This window comes from Leopardus geoffroyi, chromosome X, assembly GCF_018350155.1.
Source record: "Leopardus geoffroyi isolate Oge1 chromosome X, O.geoffroyi_Oge1_pat1.0, whole genome shotgun sequence".
In the NCBI taxonomy this organism is placed as follows: Eukaryota; Metazoa; Chordata; class Mammalia; order Carnivora; family Felidae; genus Leopardus; species Leopardus geoffroyi.
The window spans coordinates 20,815,029-20,838,292 of NC_059343.1; the positions used below are offsets into that span (position 1 = coordinate 20,815,029).

General features: G+C 41.2%; 1 protein-coding gene across 2 annotated transcripts in view; it reads left to right on the plus strand.

Annotated features, from left to right (window-relative positions):
• Positions 1 to 23,264, plus strand: part of POLA1 (DNA polymerase alpha 1, catalytic subunit) — a 305,107-nt gene that overhangs the window by 60,060 nt on the left and 221,783 nt on the right. The window lies entirely within an intron of this gene.

The window sequence follows — 23,264 nt, forward strand, 5'->3', positions numbered from 1 at the left end:
GCATGGGAGAGCCAAGTTTGTTACCTAGTTACACAGCTTCAAATGCCCCTTTCTTGGGACAAATTCAAGACAGATAGATTTGTAAGTATGGATCCGTTCATTCATCCATTAACAGAGTATTCATTGAGCGTCTACTCTGTACCAGACATTGTGAAGGGGGTAGAGTGTTGAGCAAGACATAAAAGGTTCCCCTGCATCATGCAGGTCACATTCTATCTAGAGCAGAGGTATAAAGTGGCATGCGGTGGGGCCTTGGGATGGGGAGAGGGTAGTTTGGGAAAATAGACTTGTAAATACATGAATAAACAAACATAAAAAATAAGAGGGTATGGTAGAACTAAATGTTGTGCTGGTAATTAAAACAGGGTGATGGGCTAGTTTAATGTTAAGATGGCTGGTTTAAATTGGTCAGGGAAGGCTTCTTTAGGAGGTAACAGGAATGAGAGCAAAGTGACATCAGGAAGCAAGTTTGCCTGTGTATTAGGTTGGAGTACAGGGGAAAGGAAGAGATGAAGGAGAATGCCACCATGTCAGCCCTATAGCTGGTTCGCTTATGGAGCCATTTACTAGGATGGAGAAATCTGCACGAGGGAAACAAACCCCAAGAAAGTCTTAACAGTAGAGAACAGGGAGGGTGGGAGATGGGCTAGATGGGTGATGGGCATTAAGGAGGACACTTGTTGTGATGAGCCCTGGATGTTGTAGGTAAGTGATGAATCACTGAATTCTTTTTTTTTTTAATGTTTATTTCTGAGACAGAGAGAGACAGAGCATGAGTGGGGTAGGGCAGAGAGAGAGAGGGAGACACAGAATCCGAAGCAGGCTCCAGGCTCTGAGCTGTCAGCACAGAGCCCGACGCGGGGCCTGAACCCACAAGCCGTGGGTTCATGACCTAAGCTGAAGTCGGTCGCCCAACTGACTGAGTCACCCAGGTGCCCCTGATGAATCACTGAATTCTATTCTGCAAACCAATATTGCACTGTATGTTAACTAAAATTTAAATAAGTATGTATATACGTACATATATACGTATGTACGTATAAAAGAGAAATCTGGGAGAGAGGGATTAAGAGTACTCTTTTGGTTTTGAGATTTGTAATAGATCTCTAGGCATGTTAAGTAGGCAGTTGGATATAGAAGTCCACAATTCCAGGAATAGATGAGGAGTGGAGTTAGGGATTGAGAGTTATTGGCTTTAGAAAGATGAGCCAGATATGAAACCGTTGATTTGAGATACTGTCACTTTGTGACAATATAAGCTTCACTTGCTTTAGCCCCACCTGTGTGGGTTTTTCTTAATTTGTAAAGGAATAGTTATGTTAAATATTAAATTCCCTTTCACTCCCGTAAGCTATTTATTCCTGCCAGTGGATTTGAGACTACTCAATCTTAAGGAGGTAGTTTGTGGTTATGAGTGGAATGCTCAGGGATGGCAAAACTATGGCCCATGGGCTAAATTCAGCCTGCCATCTATTTTTGTAAGTAAAGTTTTATTGGAACACAGCCACGGTTATTTGTTTATGTTTTGTTTGTGGCTGTTTTTTGCATTACAGTAGCAGAATTGAGTAGTCACGGTGGAGACTTGCATGGTCTGCAAAACTTAAAATATTTGCCATCTGGCCCTTTTCAGAAAACAGATTTCCTGATCCCTGCTTTAGAGTCTAGACCAGCACTGTCCGGTAAATCTTGAGATGATGAAAATTTTCTCCATCTGCAGTTTATAATACGATAGGCCACTAGCCCACGTGGCTAGTGAGCATTTGATATCAGGCTAGCATCGACTTGCTGAGGAGCTGGATTTTGAGTTTTATTTAATTATAATTAAAATAAATTTAATTATCCACATGTGAGTAGTGGCTCCTGTATTAGTCAGCAGAGATCTTGCTGGCATGAAACAAACAGGATGTTCAGAGGTGCTCCGGTGTTGACACCCATATCTCATAGACTTGGCTCAGGGCACAGTGAGGAAGGGCAAAACATGTATTAAACACCAGCAATATATGAGAAGCTTCCAGATGAATTATTTCTCTAAAACCCCACAAGAATCCATTGGTGTATGGCTAATAACATTCCCATTTTGCAGATGAGGAAGCTAAGACTCAGAGGCGAAGTGTAACAAGTGATTCTTTTGAATTGGGATCCATATTTTCCTGATTATAAGGCTTTTACTACAGTAGTATTATCTACCCCATCTCATGGTGTCTTTCATGACTGTGCTTCTGTTTATATTCTCTTACTCCTCAAAGGACATCTTTTTTGCTACTCATCTCAAGACACAGACCCTTTTTACACGGGAAGATACAGGCATTTCAGGAGCTAGTTGAAGTGAGGGAAGGATGTTTTCAGTTTCTTAGGCTAAGTTTACTTTAATATTATTTAAATTTTATTTCTGTGTATATATCCAGTGGCTTCTGATAGAATACCATCTTATTTTTGTATTAGGAAATGCACTCACTTTGCCCCAACTGGGTGATAATACATGGGTTGACTATTGAGATTGGATCAAGGTTACTCTTAAGTTTCTCACGAGAGGCAATAGTTGACAATTTACTCCCTTGGAGAGTGCCTCTTGCTGTTGGGAAATCCCTGTTGTTACATTTTCTGCATTGGCTCAGAAATCCACAAGCTTAAAAGGGCACTGTTGATAATGATAAGCCCCAAATTTGTCCAGTGATCTCCCCCACTCCCCTAATCCATTGTACTTTAAGGGCAATATTTTTGTTTAGCTTGATCTTTAATAGGGCATTTAAACTCATTTTTAATTTTGCTGTTGTATAAAATATAGCAGTAACAAATCTTTATAAACTATTAAAAAAACCTCTGCTCTCTCCACTAAGAAACAAAACGTTTCAGACACATCTAGAAATAATTGTATGTGATTTAAATACTTGGTTTCTACTTTCCCCTTGTCTCTTTCCCCTTTGCTCCTTCCCACAAATAAAAAAATATAACAACTACGGAAAGTCGGCCTTGAAAGTAATGGGAGGTTAATGAGAAATAATAATTACACGGTTGCTCCCTGGAAATCTTATTCTAGAAGAAGATTCAAAGCCACCTACAGAAATTATTTACTAAAATAAAACTGATTGTTAAAGTATTGGTGATAATTATTAGCACTGGTGGATGGAAATATTCTCTGTGGTAATCATTCTTGGGTTTACTAGCATTTTGCATATATACTATTAGGCCTTTGTGATTTCAAACGTTTCTTGATTTTTTTTTAATGTTTTATTTATTTTTGAGACAGAGAAAGAGCATGAACGGGGGAGGGTCAGAGAGAGAGGGAGACACAGAATCTGAAGCAGGCTCCAGGCTCTGAGCTGTCAGCACAGAGCCCGACACGGGGCTCGAACTCACGGACCGTGAGATCATGACCTGAGCCGAAGTCGGACGCTTAACCGACTGAGCCACCCAGGTGCCCCAAACGTTTCTTGATTATTAAAGAGGTAGGAGAGGTAAAGTGTACAATGAGAGTCAGTTGGCTGAAATTTTGGAATACCTTTATGACTTATCACACTTGTCTTTTTTGTAAGGAGATGGAGTGGACAAAACAGTACAATAACTTCAAGATCTTAGAAGTTGTTTGCTTTTCAAGTCCTTGTAGGATAAATTAGATTAAGGTTCAGGTGGAAATGAATAAGGAAACCTGGTAGCATGTCATCTAAAAGATTAGGAAATTTTGCATTTGAATATGGATTAATATATAGTCTGGGGAGACTATAAGCCCCTCTCCCTTCTTGTTTTTAGGTCTATTTTGTGTGTGCTTAGTTTTGTTGGAATCATGCAGGTTTGGCTCTGGTGACCTAATAATTTCTGTAATCAAATGTGTTATGGCTGCTAGAGTACTCAGGGTAATTACTAATTGTACTTTTATAAACAAGTTTATAATAAAAATGCTAATAGTTATGTCAAATGGACATCAATATTGTCTTTTCCCAGGTGTGATCTTTCACACTTAAACTCTTTAATTGCTCAGTGGTAGAGGAATTAGTTAATGGTTAAAAAAATTGTATGAGGGACCTCATAGCGTGCAAGTTATTTAAAAATAATGAAGTCAGTGTTTTCAGAGAAGTAATGTGGAAACTTAGTTTATAGACACTCAAAAGTGAATCAGTATAAATATCACCTACATTTGTATTTGTTCTCAATGTATGTCTAGAGAGACATAAAAAAAGATACTGGGCAAGTTGATAGCACTGAGTGGACATAGATTTTAAACCAGCCAAGACAACGGTTGTCAAGAGACTGGTGTGGTAATTGAAGTGACTGTTCACTAGATGGCGATAGACACCCTGAGATCATTAATCAATTAAGAGTTTTTATTCTGTGAACAATAGTGAAGGCCATTTAGTGACACAAATCTGTCCACATTTCAACTTTGATTAATTTTGAAACTGTTAAAGGCTAACGATGGACCAAAGGATTCTAAGAGTCTAATCTATTTTAAAATAATGATGTCTAACCTATTTTAAAATAATGATGTTTTTTGAATTACAAGTTTTTATTGATAAGAACAACCATCGAATGTATCATAGCAAGCAAATTCTTCTATCACATAGCTAAATTCATACATCTGGCCATGAGGCTACACTACATGACTCAGTCACAGTATCCGGCTAATCCAAAGAGAGTTGAAATGATTTTGATACATAATTTTGCTTCCTTGGGTTTTTGGGGTTTTTTTTTAAAAGGGATTTTAAACTTACTCTATACTTATAAGCACATTCATTGTGTAATCCTTAGTGTACTGGTAATATTTGTCTTTATGGAATAATTAGTACTTGCTGATGTTGGTATTGTTTTATTTCTGCACTCTGTTATTTCTGTGCTCTTGATAAAACGATTTGTGGTCTGGATTTCTGGTTGCATTTTAAAGTGAACATATGCTCTCATGTTTGGGCATAGATCCTTTGTGTTTTCACTTTCTCACCCGGTAGGCTGACATGAGTCCTTGCCACCCGGTTATAGTTGCCTAGTTTTCACTGGCGTTTGGACCTGAAATTTGTGCATTTAGAACATGCATCCAGGTCATTGCACGACAACGTGCTCCAGGCAAGCCTTCCTGAGAGTCTTTTGGTGATGTGGTAGCGCCTGTCAGCAGCCCTTCGGAATGGCCTTCGGGCCTTCGGGCTGTCGCCTCTATTGGTGTACATGGAGAAGGAGAATGAATGGAGAATCTCATAATTAAGTGCTAAGGGACACTCATCTTTATCTAGAAAGAAGCAAAAATTTCACTTTTCCAAACTTTTTTCTTAAAGAGTGTGGTTTTCTAAAAAATTAAAAGCAGTAAAATATTATAGAAACATTTGAAGACTGGTTCTTTCCTGCCCTTTCTCATTCTTTTCTCTTCTTCAGAGGTAACTGCTTTCTAAGGGTTTTTATCCTTTTTGCCCATGGTTTTTTGCTTTTACAACCAACGTTTATACCAGTGGTGCATTAAAAGTTTTCACCATTTATGTGTCATGCTATACATCATTGTTTTGCAGTTTACCCCCCAAAGCAAGTAGAGGGAAAAAAGTGGGGGAAAACCCCTAGCCTATTTTCCACTTTTTAAGTGTATCCATATTGATGCATTTTTAGATTTGATTTATTCTTGTTACCTCTTGTATAATATTTCACTAAATAAATATAGCCCAGTGTATTTTTTGTTCTCCCACTGTTCGTGTTTTCAGGTTTCCAAGTTGTCCCTTTAGTTTTTTTTCCTTTATAAACGGTGCTGTGGTACAGTGCCCCATAGGCATGAGTATCTCTACTGTATTACCAAGAGTGAAATCTGCACAGCCACAAGCACTATGTGACCTGTGACCTTTGATTAAATGACAACAGTCATTTAATTTTTCACAGCAAGCTAATTCTTTCACATAGCTAAATTCATATCTGTGTCCGGAGGATCATAAAACCTGACCCACTCAGTCACAGTATCTGAGGTTAATTTAAAGAAAACTGGAAATGATTTTGAAATACAGTTTTGTCTCTTTGAATTTGTTGTTTCTTTTTCTGTCGAGGGATTTTCAACTCACTACACACTTAAAATCTTTAGTGTTCCACATCCTTGTCAGCACTTGTTATTTTCTAAATTTTTAATTTTTGCCAGATGAGTGTGAAATGGCATCTCATTGTGATTTTAATTTGCATTTCCCCAAGTATTAGTTAAAGTTGAGCGTCTTTCCATTTGTTTTAACTCTTCACTTTTCTCCTCCGAACTGCCCATGTGTGTATATGCCCTCTTTCTTTGGGTCGTAGGTCTCATGCTGTTTCTTGTTAGGAATTCAAAGGCTAGTCCTTGTTTGGTCGTATGTGTTGCAAATATCTTTTCAACTGTGACTTGTCCTTTACCTTTATTCGTGGTCTTTGAATGTGTACAAGTTTGTATTTTTATTTTATTTTATTTAAAAAAATTTTTTTTTTCAACGTTTATTTATTTTTGGGACAGAGAGAGACAGAGCATGAACGGGGGAGGGGCAGAGAGAGAGGGAGACACAGAATCCGAAACAGGCTCCAGGCTCTGAGCCATCAGCCCAGAGCCTGACGCGGGGCTCGAACTCACGGACCGCGAGATCGTGACCTGGCTGAAGTCGGACGCTTAACCGACTGCGCCACCCAGGCGCCCCTGTATTTTTATTTTAATGCCAAATAATTTGATTCATTCCCCCCTGTATACTGTGTTTATTTTTCCCTGAGAAATCTTTCCCCTCCTGCAATGACATAGACATTCTCCCTTAATTTCTTTTCTTACTTAGATCTTATATCCTTCTGGAAATTATTTTTAGGGATGCTGTAAGTTAGAGATCTAATTGTATTTGTTTGCTTCCTTATGGAGTTGTTTCTGTTCCTCTATTCCAGGGATCAACAAACCATGACCCATGGGCTGACTTTAATCCATTGCCTGTTTTTTGTAAATAAAATTTTATTGGGCCTCCATTTGTGTTAGGTTACAGCAGCAGAGTTGATAGTTAGCACAGAAACTAAATGACCCACAGGGCTTAAAATACATACTTTCTGGTCCTTTACAGAAAAAACCTTGTGATTTCTGGTCTCACGGAGAGTCACGAATAATAGGAAAGTCACTCTCCTATGTAACACCCTCTGTCATAGTAGGTGAAGAGAGAGGCAGTTATACTGTAAAGGAGGTTATACTTTTAAAGGAAGGAAGGAAGGAAGGAAAATGATCTTTTGGACACATGAAAATTTAGAGTTTGAAGTTCTCTTTTGCTTAGATGGTCATATGAGAACTTCAGTCAACCAAAGGAGAACTCAGGGTAGGTCTGTGAGTCCTCTGAGATTGTGTGCAACATTTTGTGTGTCTGTGCACATGTGTACGTTTTGGGGGGGGGCAAGAGTGCATTGCATTGAAGAGTTCTCGGAGGGGAACTTGATGCCCAAAGGACGAAGAACTGTTGGTTCTCAGAATTTCCTTTCTGCCTTCTCCTTCTGTAGGTTAAAGGGAAACTTTTGCCTTAAAAATGTATGCTTTTGTCACCTAAGACATGGCAGTGTGAAGAATTGTCTTGCCAGACCAGACCCATGGCAACTGTGTGGGTGGTAGGAGGGGAGAGTTCTACTTCTGTCTCCACAATTTTAATAGCCACCGTTTAATAATACTACTTTTAACTTCAGCTGACCTCCTGACATTTTGATTTTTTTTTTAATAGAAGAGAATTTCTTTGAAGTCTGAGGTGAAGGTCTAATATGTTTTGGCAGAATATATTGGATGTTAAAAGGAAGCAATATCCTTTTTCATTGATCACAGATTCCTTATCACTTTTGAAGTTGTTTACATAATAAGATTCTAAGTCAGAAACTTTTTATTCCCTTTTTATTGTATTTCAGAGGTGCTTGGGTTCTACGTCCTTGGCATTTCTTCAAAACTGATAACACTATTCAGCGTTATTAATTCACGCCTACTAATTCAGAATCTGTGGCGATTCACATGAAATGAATTGAAATTCTTTTTTTTCTTTAATTTAAAAAAAAATTTTTTTTTTTAACGTTTATTTATTTTTGAGACAGAGAGAGACAGAGCATGAACGGGGGAGGGTCAGAGAGAGGGAGACACAGAATCCGAAACAGGCTCCAGGCTCTGAGCTGTCAGCACAGAGTCCGATGCAGGGCTCGAACTCACGGACCGCGAGATCATGACCTGAGGTGCAGTCGGCTGCTTAACCGACTGAGCCACCTAGGCGCCCCTGAATTGAAATTCTTCATAGTACAAGTTAATAGTTATTTTGGAGCCTAGGTTCTTTTCATATTCCTTTAAATTCTGTAGAAACACCTCTTTCTAGTAAAGTAAGTGGCATCTTAACTGCAGATCATTTATAATGATGAACTTTTACGAGTTAACATCAACACTTGCTTGTTCATTTCTCTGTATCCTTTCTGAAAGTCGATGACAGTAGTGATGGTAAATGTAAGAATAAGAAGCACTAGGGGGTGCTTGCATGGCTCAGTTGGTTAAGTTGTCTGACTCTTGATTTCACGTCAGGTCGTCATCTCAGGGTCATGAGATTGAGCCCTGTGTCAGTCTCCGTGCTGAGTGTGGAGCCTGCTTAAGATTCTCTCTCTCCCCCTCCCTCTGCCCCTCTCCCCAGCTCACACGCTCTCTCTGTTTAAATAAATAAAAAAACAATAGGAAGTGCTAATTTGGAAATACCCATGGAAGACTGGTCTAAATTATTGATAACTTAGGCATTCGGTAATTTGAGAGAAATGCAATGACAGAAGATTTGAAGTATATGGAATGATTCATGCTTTATTAACACGGTGTTGTATTTATACAGATAAATAAGTGGGTTACATTTAGGCCTGGTTTGAATTTATATACCTGAAAACACTGTCATAGTATTTCTTTCAAAATAGCCAAAACTTGAGATTTTTTTTAAAATTCCTTTTTTTAACATTTATTTATTTTTGAGAGTGAGAGCGAGCACAAGTGGAGGAGGAGCAGAGAGAGCAAGACGGTGGATCAGAAGCAGGCTCTGCGCTGTGCACACAGAGCTAGATGTGGGGCCAATCTCACAAGCCGTGAGATCATGACCTGAGCCGAAATCAGGAGTTGGCCGCTTCATCAACTGAGCCACCCAAGGCTCCCCTAGACTTTTTTTTTAATCTGAATATAGTTGACACACAATGTTACATTAGTTTCTGGTGTACAACATAGTGATTCAACAAGTTAATGTGTTAGGCTCTGCTCACCACAGTTGGAGCTACTTGCCATCTGTCACCATACAGTAAGTCACGGGAATAACAGGTACAGCATAGGGAATACAGTCAGTGGTATTGTAATAGTGTTGTATGGTGACCGATGGTAGCAAAACCTTAGAATTTTTTTTTTTTTTGCAAGACTTTAGACTTTTAAAAATAAGTTGAGACTGCCCATATCCTTCTTTCTGCTGGAAACTAGCACCTCCAAGAGGCCTGGACACCCACTTGTATGTGCTCTTATGGTTTTGAACATTCAAAATTATGTGTATCTTTAGGAGGACACCAAGTGGTTGGTGTTAGAGGTAGCTGGGCAGAGGGAGCTGCATGATGTCAAGACCTGCCTGTGAAATGGGCTCCTCAACAAGGAGATAGCAGTGGACTTTCTTCTTTATCCCATTTATATTTCCTGAGGTTTTGGGATGGTTGCCTCATTTTTGTCCTTTTTAATGTTTTTATTTTATTTTATTTTATTTTATTATTTTATTTTATTTCATTTTATTTTGATTTGATTTTGATAGATAGATGGGGAGGGGGGGCAGAGAGCAAGAGTGATAGAGGATCCAAAGTGGGCTCTGTGCAGCCAGCAGAGAGCCCGATATGGGGCTCAAACTCAGGAACCGTGAGGTCATTACCTGAGCTAAAGTTGGATGCTCTACCGACTGAGCCACCCAGGTGCCCCCTGCCTCACGTTTGTCTTGTACAAGCTGTGGAGAATACAAGAAACAGCCTTTTTGTGCTGATTACACAAGTCTTTGTCAAGAAGGAGCACCCTGCACCCTCCTACACACATTACACCACTAGGTGCCAGTAGTAGTAACAGGTGGTCCTGGGGCTGTGTGGACTAGCCTTTCTTGAGGTCTTTCAAAATCTCAGTTCTAACCTTAAAAGTGCCGGGATTTATTTTTTTAAGGAAGGTTGAATTTCTTTAGTCTCAATATAAGTTGATGGCCATTTTAAAACCCACACACTGGATGTTTTACTATTAGATTTCAAAATGGGTCTACATGAATTAGTAAGAACACTTAAAGATTTTATTAACAAACAAAACAAAAGCCTATAGTCTCATGTTGTTTCTATATTCTCCAGTCTCCACTTCCCTTCATGTTGTGAGGGATCACTCTCTGTATGTTTTGATGTTCCGCTTAGTACCTAACCCTGTGCCTGCAAAGTGAGTGCTAGTTGGCTTTAACTCTGGGATCACACTGGCCTTGTAGTTTCTGCACTTACAGATGAGTGCATGTGGAGGAGATGCATTTTTAAAAATAGGATCTTGATATTTAAGCCTATTTTGAGTTTATACGAATGGGTTGGATACTCAGAACAGGAAAAAGGATATTTGGTACATTTTTACTAGGCATTCTTATTTGAGAAGACAGGGATGGTATTTTCATCTATTAAATTTTACCTGTTTAATTACTAAGCCACTGGGGATGTGGCTAAGGATGAGCAGATAAATGCTATGAGACTGACATCGTGTCAGCTTTGCTGAGCTCTACTGAGACAGAGTCTCATTACTCTAACTTGACTCACATAAACGAGTCCTGGAAATCTCCTCTTTTCTTCCCTAACCCTCACCAGAAATAGTGACTTACTCTTAACCCAAACTCAGTCCTCTTTCTACATATGTGAACATTTTATATAAACCTGCTTTGGTATATGTTTCTTTTTCACAAGTCATGTGTTATTTGACAGGTGTTCTCAAGCTCCTTGCTTTGGCACTGAACCAAGATGACAGAGCAGTAATGATTTTGAAAGTGCCATTCCTTCCTTGTTAAGAGACGAAAAGTGTGAAGTTTTTAACTATTATTCACCAGTGGCCCAGAAATTGGCGTAAGATTTAATTGTCTGGTTCTTCAGTCAGTCTGTATCGGTAATTTCCTGGATAATACTACTCTTTTTTTTTTCAACGTTTATTTTATTTTTGAGAGAGAGTGCACGCCCTAATAGGGTAGTGGCAGAGAGAGAGGGAGACCCGAGAATCCAAAGCAGGTTCTGTGCTGGCGGCAGAGAGCCTGATGCAGGACTTGAACTCAGGAGCCACAAGATCATGACCTAAGCTGAAGTCAGACGCTCGACCAACTGAGCCACCCAGGCGTCCCTGGGTAATACTGCTCTTGAGGAAAGGGGGAAATATCATATAACTCTGTTCTTTCTCCCACACCCTTTTTACCCCTCTTTTCACACATTGCATATATAGCAGGATTGAAGAGAAAGGATCACTGCTAACCAAAATACTGATCTTTTCTCTGGCTCACCCTTTCCTCATCTGGCCAGGTAATAGATTTATGGGTGATGAGGTCACACCTGGCAGTCTTGCAGGTTTCCCATCCCGCAGATGGATCAGCTGCCCCAGTGTTTGAACCTGATGGTGTACAAGATGTCACCGCACTGTCGCCTTGCCGCCTTGCCTGAGCCGTGCCGGGTACATTTATTGCTAATTGGAAGAATCTACTTTGAGCAGCCCTCACCGTCTGGTGGCTAGAGCGTACTTTTCACAGCAGTACAGTCAGATCCTTTACAGACACCTCCCTCTCAAATTTAAAAACAAAACAAACTGGTTGGGTTTATTATGGCTCAGGCTTGGTAAACTAGGGAAGGCTAATCGAATTAGTGCCTTCTGTTTGTCTTTCATCACTTAAGTAGGCAGCGTGAGCCTGCGTCAATTTGCCGTATTGGAAGCACTGTGTCAAATTATGGGGAGCTGGGTTTGGTAAGTTGTGGGAGTTTTGGAAGGCAGGGAAAAGAATGGCTTCATGTATGTGTTTGTGTGGAGAAGCTGTCTGTTTTAAGCCAGGGATTCCAAGCCCTGTGGGTCACCGTTTTAGGGATCTTGTACCTACTTTGAAATTTTGTGCCGGTGTCAGGTTGTACGCCTGTCCTTGCTTCCTTTTTGTTATTAATTTTTTGGTTAAAGAGTGGAATGAAATAGAAAGTGACCAAAGTAAGTCTCCACTTGCATTGTGAAAGGAGCAACAAAACATAAAAGATATCCACAGATGGGTTATGTGTGGTGTTTGGAATTACTAATTCCTTTTTACACATTTGGGTTTAGCTTTCTATGACCTATTTTTTTTTTTAATTTTTTTTTTCAACGTTTATTTATTTTTGGGACAGAGAGAGACAGAGCATGAACGGGGGAGGGGCAGAGAGAGAGGGAGACACAGAATCGGAAACAGGCTCCAGGCTCTGAGCCATCAGCCCAGAGCCCGACGCGGGGCTCGAACTCACGGACCGCGAGATCGTGACCTGGCTGAAGTCGGACGCTTAACCGACTGCGCCACCCAGGCGCCCCTCTATGACCTATTTTTATTGGCTTTATTGTTTCACGTTGAACCAAAATTTGTGGCTGAATTTTGAGACTGGGGATGAGATTTTTTTGCCTTAGGGCTAGGAGTTGAGTGGCATGGGAATGGAGCAGGGGTAAGGTTTTGGTCATAATCTGGAGTGTCAGACATTTGGCTGTATTTATTTCAGGGGCTTTTCGCCCCTGCCGACTTAACCATAGACTGTGTTTTCAGCCCTATGCAGGAGGGTGGTGTGTCTTCTGCCGGCAGGGAGGAGGAGGGTTGAGGAGGGAGCGCTGGGGGGAAAGGAATAAGCTCATGGGCTATTAATAATGCGCATTGTTCTTAAGGCCACATGTAATATTTCTGTGCACCAGCCAGCAGGTTAGGGTGTGTGTTCTATTTAAGTTGAACTGCATGGCATGGTGCGATAGACAGCTGATCATTTTGTTACAGGGAAAATTCGTGTGTTTCTTTCTTAATGGTGTCCTGAGGGGGCAGGAAAAATAACTTGCTTGTGGCTGATTGGCTTAGAGTGGGTGAATATATTTAATTCAATTACTGATTCTTGCCTCATAGCCAGAAATTCTTCAAGTAATATTTGCTGAATGTGTACAATGGAAGAAATGGAGACAAATGACATTGCTTTTGACCTGCAGGCTTGAGACGAAAGCCTTAGGTAACAATTCCAGTAAAATTAGAGCTAGAGCTTGGAAGGCCAAACTCGTGATTCCTTACTAGTAAACAAGAGAAAAGGTCTTCTGTGGTAGCAGAAGCCGTGCAGAGAAGCTAGAGTATGTGCTGGAGACACCCTGGACTGGAAACCAGGGGTGCGACGTCCACCCCCCTGCTTGTTGGCTTTGTGTGGCTTTGAGCAAGTCAGTTATTCTGAGCTTCTGTTTTTTCACTTGTCAGAGGGTGCCAGATGATGATGGTTCCTGCCACATGCTACAGTTACAAAGCACCTTAACAATACACCGTTTTTTCTCATAACAGCCCAGAGGAAGGCGCCACGCCCCTACAGGTGTTGGGCCTGGTGCCAGTGTGGTGGGGGACACAGTGGTAGATTTAAGTATTCAAGGACCTTGTCTTCATGGAGTTTTCAGTCTGGTGGACGAGAGCCATTAAGCAAACAGTCACATGAATAGTCCTGCCATTCTAGAAGAAAGTAAGTGCTAACAAAAGGAATGCAAATTTCTGAGTGCTGGTAATAAAGGTTCTCTGCAGAGTCCAAGCACCTGGACTGAAGAAGAAGAATCCGGGGTTTCCTGAGCCTATGGTACTGGAACTGAGACCTGAAAAGTGTGTGGTGGTGTTAACCAGCTAAAAGGATTGTAGGGATAAGCATTCTAGGGTGCAGAACTGAGGGAAAGCTGCTGTAGCCAGAGTGTAGAAAGGGAGGGGAGAGTGATGGGAGGGGAGGTTGGAGATGTGGCAGGAGTCCTACCTTGCAGGCCATGTTGAGCAAGGGGGAGGCATTAGCAGGTCCTGTGTGCAGATGGAGGGATTGGCTCCCATTTGCATTTTGAGAAGATCCCTGGTGCTGAATGAGTTGGAGTGTTTGGAATAGATGAGAGAAACGAGTTAGTGAGCTCTTATTGAAGTATTCCAAGCAAGTGATGGTGGTTGCTTTGTTGGTGTGATGGCTGACAAGGGAGGGGGAAAGATCCAGACATGACAGAGATGTGAAAGAAAAAAAAAATGAGCGAAGCCTGGTGGTAGATGGCATGTAGGGCTTCGGATGGGGGAAGCGTCAAGGACAGCTCCGGGACAGCTCCTACTCCTGCCCGGCTGACTTGAGCAGGCACATGGATGGGTTGTCTCTCCCTGAGGTGACGAGCACTGGAAAAGGATTGGCTTTGGGGTGGGGAGAGGGAAAGATAAGCGGTTTGGATTTGGACATGTTACTTTTGAGGTAGCAGGTTATAAATGTGGGAGCCATTGGTGTGTTGAGGTAAATTCAGCCATGACATGGATGAGATTACTTTGGAAGAGGAGAGAAAGAGAAGTGGGCATAGGGCTCAGTGTTCTGGGATTCCCACCGTGGAGTGGCTTGGAGGAGGTGGATGGACTTAAACAGCTGACCGTAGAAGAGCCACCAGAGAAGGAGAAAAGGAGAAATGTGTGATGTCCTGGAAGCCAGTAAAGAGATTTTCAGGGAGGCGGTGGAAGACTGTTGCAAAGAGACTGACAGTAGTTTTGAAAATTTTCCATTGCACTTTGGGACATGGAGGTGATTATGGACTCAGCCGGTGCCTTTTGAATGCAGTGATAGTGGTGAGCAGAATTGCTGCAGGTAGAGATTGTAATTCTCCCCAGTTTATGGATGAGGGATTTAAGGCACGGAGAAGTAACTTGTGAAACAGCTTAACTACGTTGCAGCTCTGGAATCCAGGCCCAGGCCTGGGGGCCTCGTGCTTCCTCCTCTTACCCTTCACCCTGCCACCTGCAGCCCACTAGGGTTCCAGGTAAGTCCCAGGCGAGTGCAACCCAGATCTGCTTCTCCCAGAACTAGGGACCCACTGACTGCTTATTTAACCTCCCCAAGCCCCACTTCCTCATTTTTAGCAATAGTAACTAACCAATGAAGGAGGATTAAGTGAGATAATTTTTGTCAGTGACTTGATATAGTGTTTGATATGTAAGAAGCATTAAGTAAATGTTGGCTAAAAACTAAACACCTTAAGCTAGCCTGCCCTCTCTTCACAGCCTCTCTTACCCCCCTTCTACATTTTTCTCTTGCTTGAATGCTCAACAGTCTAGTCTACTAAGACCAATTTGTATGCTGTTGGCCAAATTCTCTTCTAATTTGTGTTTCAGCTTTTTCATATCTTCTGTTTTTTGGGCCTTTGTCCACCTGCATCACTAATTTCTGTGCTGTCTTCCTCAAAACTCACTCTCCCTGAACTATTTAACCTGACCTTCCTCACTTTTTAACTTAGTGTCGTTAGTTTATATTTATTTATTCTTAACGAGTTTGATGTTCATGAGTTTGATAAGTTTGTTCACTCAGTTGTACGAAATGGGTTCGGGGCCCAGAGTTTTTACTTCATGTCCTCAAACAATATCTAGTAGTGGCACAAAGTGACAAGCACCAGGTATTTTTATAATATTTCTGAAATAGTTGTCTTCTTGTCCCAGTCCTGAGACCCAGTTATTAGTAATTCCTGCCAGCCTCACCTCCAAAATACTCAGCTCAGACCACTGTCCTCTCTGGCCAGGATCCCTGCAGCAGCCTCCCTTCGGTGGCTCCCTTGTCCTCTTGCCCCCTCGGATCTGTTCTCCACATAGCAGCTTCTCTCTATTTTTAAAGTGTGATTGCAGCGTGTTGCTTCCAGTGGCTTCCCCTCTTGGTTCACCTTGGCCTCCACGGTCCTGTGTGGTTCGCTGCACTTCTCCAGTTGTCTTTTGTGCTGTCTACTTGCTGCCTTCCCCTTCCCCACTTTTGCTCACTCCCACGGGCCACTACTTTCAGTTCCGCACTCACATTCAGTTCTGTCCGTCCACAGGGCCCTTGTGCATCTGGGCCCTCTGCCTGGAATGTTCCTCTTCAGGCTTGGCGCAGGGTTGCATGTTTGTCTCACTTCAAGCCTCAGCTTACATTCCACCTCATTGGTGAGGCCTTCCTGACTCCTCTACCTAAATAGGTACGTCCACCCCACTTCCAGCTTTTCATTTTTAAATTAAATTTTTTCCCATTATTTTTTTTTTAATTTTTTTTAACGTTTATTTATTTTTGAGACAGAGAGAGACAGAGCATGAACGGGGGAGGGGCAGAGAGAGAGGGAGACACAGAATCGGAAGCAGGCTCCAGGCTCTGAGCCGTCAGCCCAGAGCCCGACGCGGGGCTCGAACTCACGGACAGCGAGATCATGACCTGAGCTGAAGTCGGACGCTTAACTGACTGAGCCACCCAGGCGCCCCCCCCCCATTATTTTTTATAGAGTAAAATAACGTATTTGTGTGGCCATCTCCCAGAACATGTTAAGATTTTTTTTTAAATAAAAGAAAGCCTTACAGGTAGTGTCCTCTGTGTTCCCTTCCCCAGTCTCCTTCCCTCTCCAGAGGCAGCTCCTATTGTGAAGTTGATATGTCTGTTTCCTTTTTGTATGCTTTTGTTACTCTTGAATGTGCCCATTTAATTTATGTAAATGATGCATCATATTTGAGTTGGCACCTTGAGTTTTTTTCTCTCACCATTATATTTTTGAACTCTTATCTGTGTTGATACATATAGATCGGAAAATACATTTGAACTGCTCTATAGTATTCCATCATATGAATATTTGGCAGTTTACTTTCCCATTTTTCTAGTAGATGGTCTTTTAGGTTGTTGTCGGTATTTCACTATTATGAAAAGTAGACATTCCCATACCTGTCTCATTGTATATGTGCGAATGTCCTCTGTCATGTTCTTTTCTTGCTCAGCACCATTTTGTTCCATTTTGGCACTCATCATTTTGCATTTATTAACATGTTTTTGTGTTTTTATTCATCGTCTTTACTAGACCATGAACTCTGTTAGGGCAGGGAGTTTGTTTTACTCAGCTATATACACACAGCACCTAGCTTGGACGTTGGCACCTAGTAGGTACTTGGTTGATACTTGTTGCATTTACTCAGCTACCTGCTTTCTGTATGTCTTGTTTACTGGGTCCCTTTGGTGTTTGAACTTTAGCTTCCAGATGACTGAAGAAAGGTGAACACTGAGGAAATGAGCTGCCAAATCCTGTGGGCAGTGAGTGCAGGTGATGAGGTAAATCTGGCAAGGAGAGAACCTGAAGAGAAGCAAAGTTCAAAAACAAGTTTAAAGTTTACAGCCAGTTTGGATTAAATGCTTTTTTAAGTTTGCAATTTGGAGATGAAAGATGGCGTGGAGCTACACGGGCCAGTTTTGGTTAAAGGAGCTGGATTGATCACTTAGGGTCTCCTTCCACATCTGTAGCCTTATTTATTATTACAGAATTGTGGAGGGCCAAGGGGATTTTGGTATTTGTTTTCTAAAATCATTTTTACTTCAAAATTAGAAAATGAACTGTCCATCTGTTATTTATTTTTTGGAGTGGGACTTGTGGTAGACACAGGAAAACGTGGCCATGCGTAAAGAGACACAAGAGGAAATCTATTGATCTTTGAGGCACAATTATTTAAATCAGTTTTTAAAAATACTCTTCTTGGGGCACCTGGCTGGCTCACTTGGAAGACGTGTGACTCTTGATCTAGTGGTTGTGGGTTCAAGCCCCACGTTGGCTATAGAGATTACTAAAAAAAAAAAATACAATACAATACAATAAAATAAAATAAAATAAAATTGAACTTAGGAAAAAAACAACCTCATTTTTATTAGGTTCTACTAAATCAGCCTATGTATTCTGTGCTTTGTTAGTTTTTTTTAAACTCTTAAATGTTTCCTTATCATCACAGACTTCAGATTGAAGTATTTGATGCTTGCATACTGGATTCACCTGTAGGGCAGGAAGACCAGCTCATGGGAACGAACAGATTTCCCTGCACCCCTGTGCGGTTCTTGAAATGGACCTTGAAATGCCTGCTGTGGTCATGTCTGGGCCCTGGTTTCCAGTACAGGGCATGTCGTTCTGTCCTCCAGGAGCTGGTGCAGACCATAAATTGAATCACTGTAAAGGATTTTTTGGAGGTATTTAGCAGAGGGAAAAATACAGCTGTAGTTAAGTCTCGTGTGGATGCCTCCTGATTTATTCTTCAGTTTAGAGTATGTTGGTTCCCCTCCCCAACTCAGTACATTGTGACACATGTTCCTGGCCCTTAGGTGGGTAGCAGTTACTGTGAATTTCCAGAGAGAATGAGGATCTGCTCTCTTTCCCCTCTGTATGTAAATAGTACATAATTAGACACATATCTGTATCAGTAATAATAATAACAGTTAAGGTGCATTAAACATTTAATGCTCGCCAGACACCATTCTAAGCACTTTATCCTAACGGCAAAACCCTACTACAAGATATAAGCCAAACAAACAAACAAAAAGCCTTTTTCCACTTGTGTAAAATGTAACAGTCATATTACTGTGAGGTTTATGAAAAAATGTTTTTCAATTTGTTTTCTAGTTGCTACGTGTGTGTGGCAGGTGGCATGGAGGAGAAAATGTGTTCATTGATGAGATGTATAGAAATGTACTGAACTGAGAAAATCTAAATGGTCATGAGCTAGTTATTTCCTAACATCCCGTCTGCTCCTCATCCACCCCCTCAATAAAAGCTTCAGCCCGTTCCTATAAATAGGGGCTGGGTCGGGGGTGGGGCCAGTCCTCAGTCTTGAGTTTGATCTGAATTTGCCTGACTGTGAGGCAAGTTAGCGTGGGCTTTTATGCTCTGGTCTCCATTTTATAGATGAGAGGACTGATGCGGGGAGATGTCAGTAGCTTGCCCAAGGTCACGGGGCTGGTGGATCACAGAGCCGAAATTCAGATCCAGGCAGCCTGAGCCCCCGGTACACTGCCCCCGGTGTACATCGCCTGCGTGTGGTTTTGTTTTTGGTTTTGTTTTTTGCGAGTTTGTTTATGCAACAGGCATCATGAGGTGGGAGAAATAGTGTTCTGTCTTCACAGTGCTTGGAGCCATTTTTGTTTGAAAGGTTGTATGCCGAGGAACAGGTTATCAGTGAATAGGTTAGTATTTGCTGCCACTGTAGATTTTCCATCCACGTGGACAACTCCTTTTACTTCCACAGTCTTGTGACACCAACCGTGAGGGAAATTGGTCCTAATTAACGTGGCCCTAGGAATGAAATTTTTAACGAAGAGGGCCGGATGAGGAAGGCAGAATGGAAAGACAGGGATGAGGGAGGGGGGAATGCTTGGTTCTGGTGGGTTTTGTGGCAGAAATGGTGTTGGTGCCGTCCACCACAGCTGAAACTGAGATGGTTCTGGAGTACCTCTTGGTGCAGCTTATCTGTGGCGCTTACTGCCTGTGACAGTGGCGAAGGTCATAGAGTGTTTCCTGTAAGCGGATTCAACAGATTGATCCAGAAAAATGTATTCAGTAATCTTTGCTTGACGAGCAGAACCTAGCAGTTGTTGAAAACAAATGAAGGGGATAAAAACTCCCCTAACTTTTATTTACCAATCAGATCGCATAGGAAAAAAATAGCCTATTTTTAGACCGAGGCTCCAATTATGCTAAGCCTTGAGGATAATGAAACAGTCTGACACAAAAGAGTGTGGTGACGCAAGTTGGTGTGGTGAAATTCCAAGACATTCACTGACTTTTTAGCATTCTGCACAGCGAATATGAAGCTCCTGAAGTGTTTGTTGCCCAGAAACAGTGCTTTATTTATTTATTTTTTTACATGCAGTGTAATGAAGTGAACCTGTGTTGTAATTTGTTTCTTGCATGGAAAAGGGGGAGTGAGCACACATCAGCTATCCCTGTGTCCTGTCTCTGACCTCTTGTGTGTCCCTCGTATTTACTGAAGCCACCCAATCATGCTATTGCTAATGCTGCATATCGCCTCCTGTTTGAGTCACTCTAATTTCGCCACATGTTCTATAACCATGAGGGTTTCCAGGTTTTCAGTTAATTTTATATTTCAGATTTAGCAGAATTGGGAGGCTTTTTCCTTCTGCTCTTTCTTCATTCCATGACAGAATTACTGTTAGCTTTTTGCTCCTGTTCTTTCTTAATCACGTCAGGTGACATCTTGCCTTGGAACAAATTAGTTGGGAGATTTAAGTGAGCTGCATGCTGGCACAGGGCTTCCTTCATTGGCTGCATGGATGGAAGTTAGCGGTTGGTGCTTTCGTCTCATGGTGCCTTTCTACTTACACGTTTGGTAATGGGCTTCCGGATTTTCCTTCTGCTGCTTGTAATTGCCTTCTGGTAAATGAAGCCGGGGTGCTCGGTGCTCAGTGCTTCCTTCCAAGGCACCTTGTTTTCTTATTCCCTGAATCCCGTTATGGCTTGGGTCCTAAGGAATCTCCTGGAGTCAGGAGCTCTGCCATCTTCCACTTAGTCTCAGAGTTTTCGTTTTGAAAGCAGTCGCTGGAAGAACTGAGGGAAGGCAGCAGGAAAGACCTGTCAAACCCAAGAAGCCTAAGTTGCGAAGTTGGTGGTTTATGAAAGGCTTTGATGAAGTGGAGAGGGAATGAGTTGTGGAGTAGATTAGAGAGCTTCTCATGAGATTCAGCCTGAAGTGCCGCATCGGTGTGGCCGGGTGCAGTACCAGAAAGCATAAGATAGCAGTCCCATGATTGATAAGGATGGCCTGGTCAGACGAGCTAGGAAGTGGGAGCTGGGAAATGTCTGTGGCTGGATGTCTGCTATCCATACACAGTACTTACTCTATTTCATTTAATCTCCCGCAACCCTGCGGGTAGGGGATATTCTCTCTTTTTACAAATGAGGAAAAAGTCTCAAAGGGATTGAGAAAATTGCCAGGGTCTCCTTACTTACAAGTGGCTCAAATGAATGTGGCCACTTACAGGTGTCCTACTCTTCTGAAATACAGGAAACACAGACACCAACAGTATTTATCTTCCTATACTTGGTAAGTAAAACATAGCTTTTTTTGTTACTAAACTTCACTAGAGAGCTCTTTCTTTAAACTGTAGATGGGTTCGATTCAGTTCGGTTGTCTGGCCTGCTGTGTGCCAGATGCAGTGTTGTGTCCTGAGGATACAAAATTGGTTAAGACCATGGTTTTTGATCATAATTTGAGTTGAGAGTGGGGTAGAGGAAAAGGAAAGCCTTGACCCACAAACAAATTTGATACCATATGATTAAGATATATTTAAAGAAAGGAGGAAATTACCTGGAGGTTAGAGAATGATGTCCATGTCCATGGAATGATCCCTGCTCTCACTTCCTGGATTCTTTGGTCATTGATTGCCAGGTTTTGCACAGAGAGGTTTAGGATGCTGTCTCTGTAGGGGTGAAGCCAAAGAGGAACCGTATATTATTGTCATAACTTTAAGGATCTTTCTTTTGTAGCCAGAAATCTAAATTAATGAGGGTGACAATTTTTGGGGGGGGGGACTTGGTAAATGAAGAATCTTGCATTTTTATAGCCATTAAGTTTTTTCTTTTCTTTTTAAAAATTCATTTATTCATTCATGCAAGTAATTTCTACCCCCAGCATAAAATCCATGACCCAGAGATGAAAATTCACGTGTTCCTCCAACTGAGCCAGCCAGGCACCCCAGGTCTTTCTCTTCCTAATTTTGAACTCTCCTCAGCTGCACATCTCCTTGCCGCCTTCTCTGACTGGAGGGCAGAGGGGTTTTTGATTCCAGCTTAGCATGTGACCATTGTTCAATAAAAATGTTTTGCCATGGGACAAGAGAACTTGAACTTTTCCTGTGGTTGATTCATATCGAGTTTTGGGGGGAGGGAGATAGAAGAGGATTCATTTTTGTTGGATAAAAAGCAGCCTCCTCACCTCAACAGCAATAACAAAAATTATAGATAAATCATTATGTGTAAATCACAGCCCAAGATGAGTGAAAAAAATTGTAAAAGTTAACCTTGTTTTTTAAATTCCATCTCAGCCCAGAATGCTGGCGGTACTTGTAATTCTTACACTGTGTCTCACCTTTGATACGTGCTCCATGAAGAATAATGCAATTATGAAATAACTGTTGATAATCTCTGAGGAATCCTGGATAATAGGTGTTCCAGGATCTGCCAGACTTGAAGACCACCTCCCCTTCCTGGACCAAACTAATCTTCAGGTCTTTTCCATCACAGTAAGATGGGAATTGTGGGGAGGCTGTCAAGAACCAAAGATGAGTCAGAATGTTTTACGCTGTCTCATTCTGTAATGAACAGAGTATAAAGCACCACTCGAACATGGCCCTTGGCCTGATGGTGGGATTCTGTAGCACCTCATACAATTAAAGGTGGTGAATCTTTCAGTACTTTTTTTCAGGGCAGAAATCGCAAAGTCATTGAAGTGTAACTCTTGTATTTGGGATGCAAATTATATATAACCATGTCAGGATTTTCTTGAGGGTTTCAGTCTAGAAGACCAAATACAGCGAGTCTTGATTCTAAAGTTTCTAAAAGGTGGACTCAAGAAGATCATGGACTAGTAAGCTACACAATACAATTCTAGAAAAATTCAGCAGGTGTTTTCCAGCATTTTGTAGTGAGGGCTAAGGATTAGTATTGGTTCACCAAGAACAGGTAGCGTTGTTAGTTTTGTTTTTCCTTTTAGATTTAATACTGGGTGGAACCACATGAGAGTGCTAATTTTGAAAATCACAAGTAGTTGAGTGTCAACAGTTTCATTTGCTTTATTCTAAGAGTTGTTACTACATTTTTTCCTGATAATAAAATTATTGTATGTCCATTGGAGCATATTTAGAAACTATAGGAAAATAAAATTTACTCATAATTCAACAATGTATGTTTAGGCATGTTTTTCCATCTGCCTATGTGATGTTCACAAGAATATTATTTAAAAAAAATATAATTTAGATTATAGCTCATTTTTGTGGAGTATCTGGCTGTTTATGTTGAACCTGTCATAAGCATATCCCTGTAATTAAATATTTATAGAAACTGAATTTTTACTGTTAGGATTTCAGCAAGTATATGTCACATAATTTATCCATAGCCCTATTTTAAGACATTCGTGTTATTTTTAGCATTTTACTATTATAAATAGTGCTGTAATAAACATCTACATGAATCTTGGTCCACATCTTTGATAATTTCCTTAGGATAAATTGTCACAAGTGGAATTTCTGGGTAAAGAGTATGCACTCTTAAAACTCATTTCCAAGTTGCTTACAATAAAGTA